Consider the following 12124-nt stretch of genomic DNA (forward strand, 5'->3'; position numbering starts at 1 on the left):
AGTTAGTTTCCTCAGACAAAAGGTTTCTTTGTAGCTACACAGTGGCCAGGTCCACAGAATGTTGCAGATAGCTGCTGAAAACATCCCTCCTCCACTTGAGAATGGCTTGCTCTCCCTCTCAAGCGGAGAGAGCTGGGATTCGATATTTAATTAAGTGCCTCTGTTCACTTGGCATTTAGAGGCACTAGGGGGCGTTAGTGCTCTACACCCGGTGAAATGCCTGTTTCGTTTGTGATTTTCCTTTGTGGAAAACAACTATCCACAGAGTGTTTTGTGCCAATTTTCCATCCTTTTAGATTGTCGGAAAGCATTTTACCTACGTAGAAACAGAAAACGAATAGAAAGAGCGTTGCTTTGCGTTTAATAAAAGCTTAGGGCGGTCTCGGTGGTACGTTAGTGAAGTTATCTGGGGACACCTTAGCCACGTACATTGTGTTGGAGAGGCACCGAGAATTCAGGAGTTCTCAAAGTTCGAGGACACAGTTGCCTTACACGTAGGCTCGGTGGCAGCCGTGGACATGGCAGTGATTTGGAGAAATGTTGTATTAGTCGGCTCTTGCTGTGATAATGCTTTGCAACAAACCTCCCCAAAACTCACTTACGTAAAGAAGAATCTAGTTTTCTCGGACCTGTGGGCTAGCTGCAGCGGCTGTCTTGTAGACCTCTCGATGGCGGGTGTTGCTCCATGCCGTGGGTCAGTTTGAGGTCTGTCCCGCACACCTTACCGTGGAGCCCAACTGTGAGGCTGCAGGTCCCCGTCTTCTCGCAGAGTTCACTGGAAGGTAAGAGGTGAGCCCAACCACACAAGGCCACGTAAGGCCTCTGGGACTCATTGAAGGCCATCGTGTCTTCCCTTGGCCTCCTGGGAACCCCCTGGCCCCAGGATGCAGCTTCCGTAGCCCAGGGCAACCGGCGGAGGGGGGCGGGCGGGGCTGCAGGAGGGTGGAACGCCGAGGTCACAGAGGGTGTGGGTGTGGCCACCTCTGCTGTGACTGAACCAAGGGCAGGGGGGCAGGGGGTCCAGGGCAGGGCCCTCAGAGCCCGGTAGGCCCAGGGGGGCGGCGCAAGCACCTAGGCCCAGGCCGAAGAGCGCCTTCTTGGTCTGCCACGGCAGGCCGGCCTCTCGCCTTGCCACTCAGGCCGCCCTCCCACTTGAAGTGTGTGTGGCACGCGTCCGCGGAGTACACCTCGCTGCACAGGTAGCCGTGGGACTGGGCGTCGTAGCTTCCTGCGGGGCGGCCGGAGGTCCCGCAGGCGGGTGGGTCCCTGGCACAGACGCGCGGAGCGGCTCCCGCCCGGCCCCCCTGAGAACCGTCGCCGTTCCGTAAGGCGGGGCGCCTGCTTCAGAATGTAAATCACGTGTCCGCTCTATGGATACGCTGTTTAGTTTACCAGGCAAGACTTTCTTGGTGAAAGAAGCAGCGTTGGCTTGCATTCTCGAGCAGGCTTCTCATCTGGCTGTGCACTGGTACGCTCTCTCTGGGTGTGCTAGTCCGCAGGGCAGGGCATCCCCTGGGCAGGGTGGAGCGTGATCTCTGCGGCCTCGTCCTGCAGCTCCTTCCTTTCATTCTCAATCATCCTGCCCACGGTGGCCTCCTCTCAGGCCTGCATACTTACAACGGCGCATTGCCCGTGCTGCCCCTCTGCAGGAAGTGTCCCTCTGTTTAGTTTGCAGCTGACTGATGCCGCCTCACCCTTCTCATCTCTTCTCAGGTGTCACTTGGTCAAGAAAGCGTCCCCTTACCTACTCAACTCATCACGTCCCCCTACCGTAGCTCACGTGACACCACGCACCTCTCGCTTATGGCCGTCGTCGCCTTTCACATCCAGTTTCAGGTAGGTAAGTTTACCCCGTGGTCCGTGAGGAAGAAGAGATCACGCCTGTTTTGCTTACTCTTGATTCCCAGTGACTAGCCCGGTTACTGATAACCTCTGTTAGAGGAGAGAAAGGAATGCACCCAATCCCTGGTGAAGCCCTGACCGTTTTCCTTTCTAGTGTCCCTCGTACTCCTCCCTGCCATCTGTGTCGCCCTTGCTCCGCGTCTACCGTTTATGAGTTTACACCTGGGTTACGGTGACTGCTTCGGAGAATCGCATGCCTTTCTACCTCCCTCGCTGCGACCTCTCCCACGCCTCCCAGGGCTCTTGGGTTATGCCCTTGCCCTCTTCCGAGCCGTCCGTGGCACCCGCTGTCATCCCCATACGGCCAAGCTCCTAAGACTGACACTCAAGGCCCTCCGTAATCTGGCTTCAGTTTCACTTTCTAGACGTTTCAAGGAAGAACGGGGTCTAAATATCTGTGCACCTCTGCTCCGTTTCATATCTACCCACGAGGTTGATTTTTTTGTTTCTTCCAGTCCACCTATTTTGCACCTCCTTCTCTGCGAAGCCTTCACTGAGAATCCAAGCGATTTGTGGATCCCTTCTCTCCCCTGAAGCTGTAAACAGTTTAACAAGACATGTGCGGAACTGCCGTAAGGTAATCTACATCTTGTCTCCCTCTCTGGTATCTAACCTCCCCGCGAGTGGGGGTACGTCTCCGTGTTCTGTGCGGTTTTCAGCACAGTACTCTCTACACGTAGTGGATATTTGCTTTGGTAAGTGGACGAATAAGTGAATGAGTCACCAAGATAAGGGTATTGTCTTATTCTTTCTCGCTTTTTCCACTTTCAAGTTTCTTTAGTTAGTTTCTTCAGACAAAAGGTTTCTTTGTAGCTACACAGTGGCCAGGTCCACAGAATGTTGCAGATAGCTGCTGAAAACATCCCTCCTCCACTTGAGAATGGCTTGCTCTCCCTCTCAAGCGGAGAGAGCTGGGATTCGATATTTAATTAAGTGCCTCTGTTCACTTGGCATTTAGAGGCACTAGGGGGCGTTAGTGCTCTACACCCGGTGAAATGCCTGTTTCGTTTGTGATTTTCCTTTGTGAAAAACAACTATCCACAGAGTGTTTTGTGCCAATTTTCCATCCTTTTAGATTGTCGGAAAGCATTTTACCTACGTAGAAACAGAAAACGAATAGAAAGAGCGTTGCTTTGCGTTTAATAAAAGCTTAGGGCGGTCTCGGTGGTACGTTAGTGAAGTTATCTGGGGACACCTTAGCCACGTACATTGTGTTGGAGAGGCACCGAGAATTCAGGAGTTCTCAAAGTTCGAGGACACAGTTGCCTTACACGTAGGCTCGGTGGCAGCCGTGGACATGGCAGTGATTTGGAGAAATGTTGTATTAGTCGGCTCTTGCTGTGATAATGCTTTGCAACAAACCTCCCCAAAACTCACTTACGTAAAGAAGAATCTAGTTTTCTCGGACCTGTGGGCTAGCTGCAGCGGCTGTCTTGTAGACCTCTCGATGGCGGGTGTTGCTCCATGCCGTGGGTCAGTTTGAGGTCTGTCCCGCACACCTTACCGTGGAGCCCAACTGTGAGGCTGCAGGTCCCCGTCTTCTCGCAGAGTTCACTGGAAGGTAAGAGGTGAGCCCAACCACACAAGGCCACGTAAGGCCTCTGGGACTCATTGAAGGCCATCGTGTCTTCCCTTGGCCTCCTGGGAACCCCCTGGCCCCAGGATGCAGCTTCCGTAGCCCAGGGCAACCGGCGGAGGGGGGCGGGCGGGGCTGCAGGAGGGTGGAACGCCGAGGTCACAGAGGGTGTGGGTGTGGCCACCTCTGCTGTGACTGAACCAAGGGCAGGGGGGCAGGGGGTCCAGGGCAGGGCCCTCAGAGCCCGGTAGGCCCAGGGGGGCGGCGCAAGCACCTAGGCCCAGGCCGAAGAGCGCCTTCTTGGTCTGCCACGGCAGGCCGGCCTCTCGCCTTGCCACTCAGGCCGCCCTCCCACTTGAAGTGTGTGTGGCACGCGTCCGCGGAGTACACCTCGCTGCACAGGTAGCCGTGGGACTGGGCGTCGTAGCTTCCTGCGGGGCGGCCGGAGGTCCCGCAGGCGGGTGGGTCCCTGGCACAGATGCGCGGAGCGGCTCCCGCCCGGCCCCCCTGAGAACCGTCGCCGTTCCGTAAGGCGGGGCGCCTGCTTCAGAATGTAAATCACGTGTCCGCTCTATGGATACGCTGTTTAGTTTACCAGGCAAGACTTTCTTGGTGAAAGAAGCAGCGTTGGCTTGCATTCTCGAGCAGGCTTCTCATCTGGCTGTGCACTGGTACGCTCTCTCTGGGTGTGCTAGTCCGCAGGGCAGGGCATCCCCTGGGCAGGGTGGAGCGTGATCTCTGCGGCCTCGTCCTGCAGCTCCTTCCTTTCATTCTCAATCATCCTGCCCACGGTGGCCTCCTCTCAGGCCTGCATACTTACAACGGCGCATTGCCCGTGCTGCCCCTCTGCAGGAAGTGTCCCTCTGTTTAGTTTGCAGCTGACTGATGCTGCCTCACCCTTCTCATCTCTTCTCAGGTGTCACTTGGTCAAGAAAGCGTCCCCTTACCTACTCAACTCATCACGTCCCCCTACCGTAGCTCACGTGACACCACGCACCTCTCGCTTATGGCCGTCGTCGCCTTTCACATCCAGTTTCAGGTAGGTAAGTTTACCCCGTGGTCCGTGAGGAAGAAGAGATCACGCCTGTTTTGCTTACTCTTGATTCCCAGCGACTAGCCTGGTTACTGATAACCTCTGTTAGAGGAGAGAAAGGAATGCACCCAATCCCTGGTGAAGCCCTGACCGTTTTCCTTTCTAGTGTCCCTCGTACTCCTCCCTGCCATCTGTGTCGCCCTTACTCCGCGTCTACCGTTTATGAGTTTACACCTGGGTTACGGTGACTGCTTCGGAGAATCGCATGCCTTTCTACCTCCCTCGCTGCGACCTCTCCCACGCCTCCCAGGGCTCTTGGGTTATGCCCTTGCCCTCTTCCGAGCCGTCCGTGGCACCCGCTGTCATCCCCATACGGCCAAGCTCCTAAGACTGACACTCAAGGCCCTCCGTAATCTGGCTTCAGTTTCACTTTCTAGACGTTTCAAGGAAGAGCGGGGTCTAAATATCTGTGCACCTCTGCTCCGTTTCATATCTACCCACGAGGTTAATTTTTTTGTTTCTTCCAGTCCATCTATTTTGCACCTCCTTCTCTGCGAAGACTTCACTGAGAATCCAAGCGATTTGTGGATCCCTTCTCTCCCCTGAAGCTGTAAACAGTTTAACAAGACATATGCGGAACTGCCGTAAGGTAATCTACATCTTATCTTCCTCTCTGGTATCTAACCTCCCTGAGAATGGGGGTACATCTCTGTGTTCTGTGCAGTTTTCAGCACAGTACTCTACACGTAGTGAATATTTGGTAAATGAACGAATAAGTGAATGAGCCACCAAGATAAGGGTATTGTCTCATTCTTTCTCTCTTTTTCCACTTTCAAGTTTCTTTAGTTAGTTTCCTCAGACAAAAGGTTTCTTTGCAGCTACACAGTGGCCAGGTCCACAGAATGTTGCAGATAGCTGCTGAAAACATCCCTCCTCCACTTGAGAATGGCTTGCTCTCCCTCTCAAGCGGAGAGAGCTGGGATTCGATATTTAATTAAGTGCCTCTGTTCACTTGGCATTTAGAGGCACTAGGGGGCGTTAGTGCTCTACAGCCGGTGAAATGCCTGTTTCGTTTGTGATTTTCCTTTGTGGAAAACAACTATCCACAGAGTGTTTTGTGCCAATTTTCCATCCTTTTAGATTGATGAAAATAATTTTAACTACGTAGAAACAGAAAACGAATAGAAAGAACTTTGCATTACATTTAATAAAAGCTTAGGGGGATCTTTGTGGTACATTAGTGAAGTTATCTGGGGAAACCTTAGCTACGTACATTGTGTTGGAGAGGCACCGAGAATTCAAGAATTCTCAAAGTTCGAGGACACAGTTGCCTTACATGTAGGCATGGTGGCAGCCATGGACATAGCAGTGATTTGGAGAATGTTGTATTAGTCAGCTCTTGCTGTGGTAATGCTTTGGAACAAATCTCCCCAAAACTCAGTTACATAAATAAGAATTTATTTTTCTTGGACCTGTGGGCTAGCTGCAGCGGCTCTCTTGTAGACCTCTCGATGGCTGGTATTGCTCCATGTTGTGGGTCAGTTTGAGGTCTGTCCCACACATCATACTGTGGAGCCCAATTGTGAGGCTGCAGGTCCCTGTCTTCTCACAAAGTTCACTGAAACATAACAGTAGAGCCCAACCACACAAGCCCACTTAAGGCCTCTGCAACTCATTTAAGGCCATGGTGTCTTCCCTTGGCATCCTGGGAACCCCCTGGCCTCAGGATGCAGCTTCTGTAGTCCATGGCAACCGGTGGAGAGGGGGCGGGGCTGCAGGAGGGTGGAACGCGGAGGTCACAGAGGGTGTGGGTGTGGCCACCTCTGCTGTGACTGAACCAAGGGCAGGGGGGCAGGGGGTCCAGGCAGGGCCCTCAGAGCCCGGTATGCCCAGGGGGGCGGCACAAGCATCTAGGCCCAGACCAAAGAGCACCTTCTTGGTCTTCGCGGCAGGCCGGCCTCTCACCTTGCCACTCAGGCCACCCTCCTACTTGAAGTGTGTGTGGAACGCGTCCGCGGAGTACACCTCGCTGCACAGGTAGCCATAGGACTGGGCGTTGTAGCTTCCTGCGAGGCGGCCGAAGGTCGCAGGCGGGTGGGTCCCTGGGATACACGCGGAGAGGCTCCTGACCGGCCCCCTGAGAACCGTCGCCGTTCCGTAAGATGGGGAGCTTGCTTCAGAATGTAAATCATATGTCCACTAGATATGCTGTTTAGTTTACCAGGCAAGACTTTCTTGGTGAAAGAAGCAGCATTGACTTGCATTCTAGAGCTCATCTTGCTGTGCACTGGCACTCTGGGTGTGCTAGTGTGCAGGGCAGGGCATCCCCTGGGCAGGATGGAGCATGATATCTGCAGCCTCGTCTTGCCCCTCCTTCCTTTCATTCTCAATCTTCCAGCCCACAGTGGCCTCCTTTCAGGCCTACATACTTACAACAGCACATTGCCCATGCTGCCCCTCTGCAGGAAATGTCCTTCTGTTTAGTTTGCAACTGATTGATGCCTCCTCATCCTTCTCATGTCTTCTCAGGTGTCACTTTGTCAAGAAGGTATCCCCTTACCTACTCAACTCATCACATCCCCCTACCATAGCTCACATAACACCATGTACCTCTCGCTTATAGCCTTCATCACATTTCACATCCAGTTTTAGATAGGTGTTTACCATATGGTCCGTGAGGAAGGGATCATGACTGTTTTGCTTACCCTTGGTTCCCAGCGACTAGCACAGTTACTGATAACCTGTGTTAAATGGAGAAATGAATGTATCCAATCAATGGTGAAGCCCTGACCGTTTTTCTTTCTAGTGTCTCTCATACTCCACCCTTCCATCTGTGTTGCCATTACTCCAGGTCTACCATTTATTATTTTACACCTGGATTACGATGATTGCTTCGGAGAATAGCATGTCTTTCTATCTTCCACCCTACAACCTCTCTTACACGTCCCAAGGCTCTTGGGTTTTGCCATTGCCCGCTTCCAATCCGTCCGTGGCATCATCGGCTGTCAGCAGACTTGCATGCAATGTTCCTTTCTTTTCTCTTTTTTTCCTTATGTCACTGGGCCATGGAAAGGCGTGAAGCACTGACACTCGCTGCCACGTGGATGTGCCCTGCGAACACGATGCTGAGCGAGAGAAGTCAGACACAAAAGGACACACAGGATGTGACACCACTGATGAGAAACTTCAAGAACAGGTAGATCCACATAGTCAGTGGGTTCCTGGTTGTCAGGGGCTGGCGAGGGGACGGAGTGATAGCTAAGGGTGTGAGGTACATTTTGGGGTGACAGAAGTGATCCAAAGCACGGCAGTAAAGATGGCTGCACAGCTCAGTAAACTGTCCCCATGCTCCCCGTTGCAGCCTGTAATAGCATCGCTCTCCGGATGAAGGGCTGACTGCAGGAAGACTGAATGCGCAGTGAGTCCTGGACCCAGACCCTGAGCTGGTGCTGCCCACATGGGGAAGTCACTGGTACTTGCGGAGCCTCCACAGAGACCGGCAGCACCCCCAGGGCCTCACAGTTCATGGCGCACCCGGCCCAAGGGCCTTCCCGCTGGTTGTCATCACCGGCTGTCACCAGACTCGCATGCAATGTTCCATTCTTTTTTTTTATCTTTTCTCTGTCCCTCAGCACGCAAAGGGGTGATGCCCTGACACTTGCTGCCACGTGTATGCACCCTGAGGACATGATGCTCAGCGAGAGCCGTCAGAAACAAAAGGACATGCAGGGTCTGACTCCACTGAGGAGAAACGTACAGAGCAGGTAGATCCACAGAGTCAGAGAGTAAGTCCCTCGTTGTCAGGGGCTGCCGTGGGGGCGGAGTGATAGCTAAGGGCGTGAGGGACATTTTTGAGGTGACGTAAATGGTCCAAAACATGGCAGTAGTGATGGCTGCACAGCTTGGTAAACTGTCCCCCACACACCGGTGCAGCCTTTGAGAGCATCGCTCTCAGGAAGAAGGGCTGACCACACGAAGACTGAATGAGCAGTGGCTCCTGGGCCCAGACACTCAGCTGGCACCCCCCACGTGGGGAAGTCACTGGGGCTTTCTGAGCCTCCCTGGAGACTGGCAGCAGCCCCAGGACCTCACAGAGCACGGTGCGCCCATCCCCAGAGCCTCCCCTCTGTTTCTCATCACCGGCTGTCAACAGACTTGCATGCAATGTTCTTTTCTTTTATCTTCTCTGCTTTACGTCACTAGGCCATGCAAAGTGGTGAAGCCCTGACACTCGCTGCCACTTGGATGCACCCTGAGACTTCTACGCTATGGGAGAGAAGTCAGACACAGAAGGACACACAGGGTGTGACCCCACTGAGGAGAAACGTCCAGAACAGGTAGATCCACATAGGCAGAGAGTGGGTTCCTGGTTGTCAGGGGCTGGCGAGAGGATGCAGTGATTGGTAAGGGCCTGAGGGATATTTTGGGGGTGATGGAAATGATCCAAAGCACGGCTTTGGATCATGGAAATGATCCAAAGCACGGCAGTAGGGAGGGCTGCACAGCTCAGTAAACTGTCCCCATGCTTCCCGTTGTAGCCTGTGAGAACATCGCTCTCAGAACGAAGGGCTGACTGCAGGAAGACTGAACATGCAGTGGGTCCTGGGCCCAGACTCTCAGTTGATGGCTCCCCACTTGGGGTAGTGACTGGGAGTTGCTGAGCCTCCTCAGAGACTCGCAGCAGCCCCAGGGCCTCACAGGGCACGGCGCCCCCTGCCCCAGAGCCTTCCCTCTGGTTCTCATCACCAGCTGTCACCAGACTTACATGCAATGTTCCATTCTTTTCTTTTATCTTTTTTCTGTTCCTCAGCATGAAAAGGGTGAACCCCTGACACTCGCTGCCACCTGGATGCACCCTGAGGACACGATGGTCGGCGAGACAAGTCAGACACAGAAGGACACACAGGGTCTGACCACACTGAGGAGAAACGTCCAGAAAAGGTAGATCCACAGAGGCAGAAAGTAAGTCCCTGGTTGTCAGGGGCTGCCGAGGAGACGGATTAATAGCCAAGGGCGTGAGGGACATTTTCGGGGTGACGGAAATGGTCGAACAAATGGCAGTTGTGATGGCTTCACAGCTTAGTAAACTGTTGCCCGCGCTCCCGTGCGGCCTGTGAGAGCATCGCTCTCAGGACGAAGGGCTGGCCACAGGAAGACTGAACGAGCAGTGGGTCCCTGGCAAAGACGCCCATTTGGCGGCCCCCCACTTGGGGTAGTGACTGGGAGTTGGTGAGCCTCCAAGGAGACTGGCAGCAACCCCAGGGCCTCACAGGGCCCGGCGCCCCCGGTCACAGTGCCTTCCCTCGGGTTCTCATCACCAGTTGTCACCAGACTTGCGCGCAACGTTCCTCTCTTTTCTTTCTTCTTTTCTCAGTCCTTCTGCATGCAAAGAGGTGAACCCCTGACACTTGATGCCACGTGGATGCACCCTGAGGACACGATGGTCGGCGAGACAAGTCAGACACAGAAGGGCATATAGGGTCTCACCCCACTGAGGAGAAACGTCAAGAACAGCTAGATCCAGAGGGGAGGCTTTGGGGCCCATGATGCTGTTCACTGTGAGGACCTGGGGCTGCTGCCAGTCTCCGTGGAGGCTCTGGAAGCCCCAGTGACTTCCCCACGTACGGGGCGCCAGCTGAGCATCTGGGCACAGGACTCACTGTTCGTTCAGTCTTTCTGCGATCAAACCTTTGTTCACTTGGCATTTACAGACACCAAGGGCATTAGTGCTCTACACTCAGTGTAATGCCTGTTTTGTTTGTGATTTTCCTTTGTGGATAACAACTATCCACAAAATGTTTTGTTCCAATTTTCCATCCTTTTAGATTGATAAAAATCATTTTAACTACGTAGAAACAAAAAATGAATAGAAAGAACTTTGCATTACATTTAATAAAAGTTTAGGGAGATCTTTGTGGTACATTAGTGAAGTTATTTGGGGAAAGTTTAGCCATGTACATTGTGTTGGAGAGGCACCGAGAATTCAGGAGTTCTCAAAGTTTGAGGACACAATTGCCTTATATGTAGGCATGGTGGCAGCCATGTACATAGCAGTGATTTGGAGGATGTTCTATTAGTCAGCTCTTGCTGTGATAATGCTTTGGAACAAATCTCCCCAAAACTCAGTTACATAAATAAGAATTTATTTTTCTTGGACCTGTGGGCTAGCTGCAGCGGCTCTCTTTTAGACCTCTAAATGGCTGGTATTGCTCCATGTTTTGGGTCAGTTTGAGGTGTGTCGCACACATCTTACTGTGGAGCCCAACTGTGAGGATGCAGCTCCCAGGCCCTGTCTTCTCACAAAGTTCACTGAAACATAAGAGGTGAGCCCAACCACACAAGCCCACTTAAGGCCTCTGCGACTCATTTAAGGCCATCGTGTCTTCCCTTGGCATCCTCGGAACCCCCTGGCCTCAGGATGCAGCTTCTGTAGTTCATGGCAACCTGCGGAGAGGGGGCGGGGCTGCAGGAGGGTGGAACACTGACCTCACAGAGGGTGTGGGTGTGGCCACCTCTGCTGTGACTGAACCAAGTGCAGGGGAGCAGGGGGTCCAGGCAGGGCCCTCAGAGCCCGGCAGGCCCAGGGAGGTGGCACGAGCATCTCGGCCCAGGACAAAGAGCGCCTTCTTGGTCTGCACGGCAGGCCGGCCTCTCACCTTGCCACTGAGTCCGCCCTCCGACTTGAAGTGTGTGCGGAACGTGTCTGCGGAATACACCTCGCTGCACAGATAGCCATAGGAGTCGGCGCTTAGCTTCCTGCCAGGCAGCTGAAGGTCGCAGGCAGGTGGGTCCCTGGGACACACGCGGGGAGGCTCCTGACCGACCCCCTGAGAACTGTTGCCGTTCCGTAAGTTAAGGAGCTTGTTTCAGAATGTAAATGATATGTCCACTAGATATGCTGTTTAGTTTAACAGGCAATACTTTCTTGGTGAAAGAAGCAGCGTTGACTTGCATTCTAGAGCAGGCTTCTCTTCTGGCTGTGCACTGGCACTCTGGGTGCGCTAGTCCGCAGGGCAGGGCATCCCCTGGGCAGGGTGGAGCATGATTTCTGCAGCCTCGTCTTGCCCCTCCTTCCTTTCATTCTCAATCTTCCAGCCCACGGTGGCCTCCTCTCAGGCCTGCATACTTACAACGGCGCATTGCCCGTGCTGCCCCTCTGCAGGAAGTGTCCCTCTGTTTAGTTTGCAGCTGACTGATGCCGCCTCACCCTTCTCATCTCTTCTCAGGTGTCACTTGGTCAAGAAAGCGTCCCCTTACCTACTCAACTCATCACGTCCCCCTACCGTAGCTCACGTGACACCACGCACCTCTCGCTTATGGCCGTCGTCGCCTTTCACATCCAGTTTCAGGTAGGTAAGTTTACCCCGTGGTCCGTGAGGAAGAAGAGATCACGCCTGTTTTGCTTACTCTTGATTCCCAGCGACTAGCCCGGTTACTGATAACCTCTGTTAGAGGGAGAAAGGAATGCACCCAATCCCTGGTGAAGCCCTGACCGTTTTCCTTTCTAGTGTCCCTCGTACTCCTCCCTGCCATCTGTGTCGCCCTTTCTCCGCGTCTACCGTTTATGAGTTTACACCTGGGTTATGGTGACTGCTTCGGAGAATCGCATGCCT

The 12124-nt window shown here is 53.6% G+C and overlaps 1 long non-coding RNA gene across 3 annotated transcripts; it reads left to right on the top strand.

Annotated features, from left to right (window-relative positions):
- The first annotated feature begins 5037 nt into the window (after positions 1 to 5037).
- On the top strand, positions 5038 to 10594 carry LOC137219996 (uncharacterized). Of its 3 annotated transcripts, XR_010941396.1 has the most exons (7): positions 5038 to 5160; positions 7585 to 7707; positions 7873 to 7983; positions 8144 to 8275; positions 8715 to 8848; positions 9322 to 9452; positions 9886 to 10592. It is a non-coding gene; the product is annotated as an uncharacterized lncRNA (long non-coding RNA). The 3 variants fall into 3 exon arrangements; XR_010941395.1 differs by having other exon boundaries at positions 7873 to 8275; positions 9886 to 10593; XR_010941397.1 differs by lacking the exon at positions 5038 to 5160 and adding an exon at positions 6370 to 6548 and having other exon boundaries at positions 7873 to 8275; positions 9886 to 10594.
- The last annotated feature ends 1530 nt before the right edge of the window (positions 10595 to 12124 follow it).

This window comes from Pseudorca crassidens, chromosome 2 (genome assembly GCF_039906515.1).
Source record: "Pseudorca crassidens isolate mPseCra1 chromosome 2, mPseCra1.hap1, whole genome shotgun sequence".
NCBI lineage: Eukaryota > Metazoa > Chordata > Mammalia > Artiodactyla > Delphinidae > Pseudorca > Pseudorca crassidens.